This window comes from Phoca vitulina, unplaced genomic scaffold, assembly GCF_004348235.1.
Source record: "Phoca vitulina isolate PV1807 unplaced genomic scaffold, GSC_HSeal_1.0 scaffold55, whole genome shotgun sequence".
In the NCBI taxonomy this organism is placed as follows: domain Eukaryota; kingdom Metazoa; phylum Chordata; class Mammalia; order Carnivora; family Phocidae; genus Phoca; species Phoca vitulina.
The window spans coordinates 7,822,384-7,827,252 of NW_022589758.1; the positions used below are offsets into that span (position 1 = coordinate 7,822,384).

At 44.0% G+C, this 4,869-nt stretch overlaps 1 pseudogene; it reads left to right on the top strand.

The window, feature by feature from the left end:
* The first annotated feature begins 1,640 nt into the window (after window positions 1-1,640).
* LOC116622831 lies at window positions 1,641-3,403 on the top strand (annotated as a pseudogene).
* The last annotated feature ends 1,466 nt before the right edge of the window (window positions 3,404-4,869 follow it).

Sequence of the window (4,869 nt, forward strand, 5' to 3'; positions counted from 1 at the left end):
TTACTAAAAAAAAAATAAACTTTTTTTTTTTTAAAAAAAGGTGCTTGCCTTATTTTATCCAGCACTTCTAGGTGTTCTATAGCAGAAGGGCTTTCACATTATCCAAACTGCCACGTGGCCCAAAATGGTGGTCTTATGGGAGCCTAAAGAACATGTAAACACGAACATGTCCATGTTCCAGCCTCAGAGAGTCTCAGCCTTGCATCTACCCAGGGGCCAGGACCAGGGCTATTGTGAAGATGCACCCCCCTCCAAGTGATTCTCATGTGTGTCTCCACTTAAAAACCATTGGAAAAGAAAACAACAAGCCTGGATCATTACAGCATGCAAGAAGACTGTTTATATTTTGCTGGAAAATAATCTTTGTCTATTTTTCAAAAGAAATGAAACCTTTATTGGCATCTACAAAGATAAAACGTTTTGCTACAGATGATTGCCTTTTGATGGTTAGTTCTTTTTATAGCTAATTGGATGCAGAAGAATTTGTTGGAATTATGTATTATTATATAGTGGACAATTCCATTTTCTGAAAGGTAAGAAAAAACTAGATGTTTGCATCATGTTTCCTGCATGAAAACTTTTCTTGGCCAAAATTTTACTGAGCTCTGAAAACATTTAAAAATTTTTGCATCATTTGCTTTGGTGTGTCAGTATGCCAAAAACCAGTATCAGAGATTTTGACCTTTGGCCGTTTTATCGCTGAATGGATAATAATTCAGCATTTTTTAATTGTGCCACTGATAAGATAACTGAATAAGTAAATGAAAATTTCCAAGTGCCAAGTACAGATATCCAATTTGCAGTTCTCACCAAAACCCATTAAATCCAGGTGGATAAAATGTCCATTGTAAATACTGTACATAATATTGTACAGAATTTGCCGAGAAGATATAAGCTAAATTTTTCAAGTCGCCTATCAGAATTATTGTTGACCCAATATATGCTCTGTGTTAAGGCGATAAAAATAGAAATTTTAAAAATTAGCTTTCTGCAAATTTCTTGGTTACCAAAAAATATTAGAAAATAAATGGAGGGGTGCCTGGCTGCATCCATCAGTAGAGCATATGACTCTTGATCTGGGGGTTGTGGGTTTGAGCCCCACGTTGGGTATAGAGATTACTTAAAAAAATAAAATTTTTTAAAGAAAAAAGAAAAAGAAAAGAAATGAATTTTCTTCTGTTGTTTTGACAATACTTATTATAATATCTAAACAGTGTCTCCTTGCCCCAACTTAAACCAGGCAAAAATCCATATTCCATATACCATAAGTTTTTCTTTAAGATTTTATTTTGGGGGTGCCTGGGTGGCTCAGTAGGTTAAGCAGCTGCCTTCAGCTCAGGTCATGATCTCGGGGTCCAGGATTGAGCCTGCATCGGGCTCCCTGCTCAGTGGGGAGTCTGCTTCTCCCTCTCCCTTTGCCCCTCCCCCACCCCATCCTCTACCCCCTGCTCGTGCTCTCTCTCAAATAAGTAAAATCTTTAAAAAAAATTTATTTTTAAGTAATCTGTACACCCAGTGTGGGGCTCAAACTCACAACAATGAGATCAAGAGTCATATGATCTACTGACTAAGCCAGCCAGGCACCCCCATGATAAGTTTTATATGAGGTATCTCATTTATTCCTTACAAGAACCCCCTGCTCATATCATCCACATTTTACAAATGAAAAATGAAGTAATGTGCAAGACTGCACAACTGATAGGTGGTAGAGTTTTGATTTGAACCTAGAGCTTGTATGTTTAAGAAAACTGCACTGGCTCTTATATTTAAAAAACTAAAAAGCCCCCACAGAGAAGCAGCTTCTCGTGTCCTTCTTGAACCTCTTTCAGGTTCAGCCTACTCGCCTCCACTCTAGCCTCCACCATGTCCATCAGGGTGACCCAGAAGTCCTACAAGGTGTCCACCTGCAGCCCCTGGGGCCTTCAGTAGCCACATGTACGCAGGTGCACCCGGCGCTCATATCAGCTCTTCAGCCTTCTCCTGTGTGGCCTGAGCACCAGCGTGAGTATGGTCCGGAGCCACAGTGGGGCCGAGGGTATGAGGGGCATCACTGTTAGCTCAGTGAACCAGAGCCTGCTGAGTCCCCTTAAGCTGGAGGTGGACCCCAGCATCGAGGCTGTGCACCCCCAGGAGAAGGAGCAGTTGGAAACCCTCGACAAGTTCGCCTCCTTCATCAAGGTGTGGCACCCGGATCAGCTGAACAAAATTCTGGAGACCAAGTGGAGCCTCGCGCAGCAGCAGGAAACGGCTTGGAGCAACAAGGATAACATGTTCAAGAGCTATGACAACCACCTTTGGTGGCAGCTGGACACCCTGGGCCAGGAGAAGTTGAAGCTGGAGGTGGAACTTGGCAACATGCAGGGACTGGTGGAGGATTCAAGAAAAAGTAGTAGGAGGAGATCAAACAGCATGCAGACATGGAGCATAAATGTGTCCTAATCAAGCAGGATGTGGACGACACTTACATGAACAAGGTAGAGCTGGAGTCCCACCTCGAAGGGCTGACTGAGAAGATCAGCTTCTTAAGGCAGCTGTATGAAGAGAAGATCAGTGAGCTGCAGGCCCAGATCTCAGACACGTTTGTGTCTGCTCCATGGATCTGGACAGCATCATTGCCCAGGTCAAGGTCTAGGACAAGGACATCACCAACCACAGCCAGGCTGAGGCCTACACCATGTACCAGATCAAGTACGAGGAGCTGCAGATATTGACTGGGAAGCACGGGGATGACCGCTGTCACATGAAGATGGAGATTTCTGAGATGAACCAGAACATGAGCCAACTCCAGGTTGAGATGGAGGGCCTCAAAGGCCAGAGGGCTTCCCTGGAGGCCGCCACCAGTGATGCAGAGCAGTGTGGGGAGCTAACTGTTAATTAAGGACGCCAATGCCAAGCTGGCCGAGCTGGAGGCTGCCCTGCAGTGAGCCAAGCAGGACCTGGTGTGGCAGCTGCATGAGTAACAGGAGTCCGTGAATGTCAAGCTGGCCCTGAACATCGAGATCACCACCTCCTGCAAGCTGCTGGAGGGCGAGGACAGCCAGCTGGAGTCTGTGAGGCAGAAGATGACTACTCACGTGGGCTGACCTCAGCCTACAGGGCCCTCATGAGCCCTGCCCTCAGCTACAGCCTTAGCTCCTTCCAGTCCAGCTTCAGCTGCGGGAGGTCTCCAGTTCCTTCAGCCAAGTCAGCTTCTCCAAGACCACGGTTGTGAAGCTGGTGTGCAAGTCATCTGATGTCCGGTCCAAGTGAACAGCCACTGTGGTCCCTTCCAGCCTCCCTGCTCCTGAGGCTGCCACAGAGCCTTTGGGGGAAGGAGCTGTGGAGGTTGCATCAGGAACAAGACACACACCTGAGGCTCAGCCTCAGCCCTCAGCCTACCCTTGGGGGTGTCTACTGCCTTGGGTACCCCCTCTTGCCCATGCCCCCAACTAAAAACCAATTCAAGTGTCTTTTCCCAAATAAAGCCTCAGATGGCTCTGCCAACCCCTCCACCTCAAAATTTTAAAATAAATAAATAAGTAAAATAAAAAACTAAAAAGCAGAAACACACAAACAGGAAACCTACTTAAAGAACAACCTAGGATCACAATGTTTAACATCAAGTTTCATTGGCTAGACCCCTCCAAATATATCCTAAATCCAACAACCTCTCACCTCCACTGCCTCTCACTGGGACATCGCAATCAGGGACCTCAGTGGCTCGCACTTCACAGTGTGCTCTTGGGATCAGCAGTATGGGCATCACCCGGGAACTGGTTAGAAATGCAGATTCTCCACCCACTCCACCAACCGAGATCTAATTACTCAGAAACTCTGGGGGGTGGGAGTGGTAAGCTGTGGTTCTCTTTACTAGACAGTTATGGGGAGAGAAGTAGAGAATGCTCAGTCTTTAATGTATCTTGTCTTCTCATACACTTAGCTATGAAGTTAATGAAACTTTCCTATGGAAAAGGTACACTGAGTAATTATTTCTTTTTAATGATAGCAGGTACACATACAAACAACAGACTTTTCACTTAAAATGCAGTAAGCTTTGATCTTGCTCTTCTTAGCAATATCTACTAGCTAAGTAGTAGGAATTCCATGCCGCATGGGGGGTTTTTTGCTGAAGGTTATAAAGGTAAAATTGGGAAACAGCAGGGCTTCTGGAGAATGGCAGAAAAGCCAAATTGCAATTTCCTAAAATATGAATATTGGCAGCACATGTCAACTTTAAAAGGAACTGGTCATTGGCACAGAGCACAGAAATAATCAATAGCACTTCCCTGGAGTAAGTCCCCAATGTTAAATTTATAGTCTTTGACCATTTTTCCTCAACCTAGGATCTGAGAGTAGCTGGGATTAGGCAGATATATTCTCAAAAGATCTGCAGTAACTTATCCCTTTAAAGAAGGCCTGTAGGAGGTTACCAGGGGCTGGGAGGAAGGTGGGGGGAATAGAAAGTTATTATTTAATGGGTTCAGAGTTTCTCTTTGGGATGATGAAAAAGTTCTGGAAATAGTGATGATGGTTATATACCATTGTGACTGCACTTAATGCCACTTTAATATGGCTGAAACTGTAATATTTATGTTATGTATATTTTACCACAATTTAAAAAAAAAACAGGTCTGTAGGGACTTTCATTTCCAGTAATATGACACATTAGCTATCCTGAAAAACTTCCTAGGACAAAAATGCATAAAATATTAGAAAAGTATTTTAAATATTTCGTAAATGCATGGTTGAAGTAGTGGAAAGTAAGGGAAATCCTCAAAGGTTTTTTTTTTTTTTTTACGATTTTTTATTTATTTATTTGAGACAGAGAGAGAGAGAGCACAAACAGGGGGAGCAGCAGTAGGAGAGGGAGAAGCAGACTCCCCGCTGAGC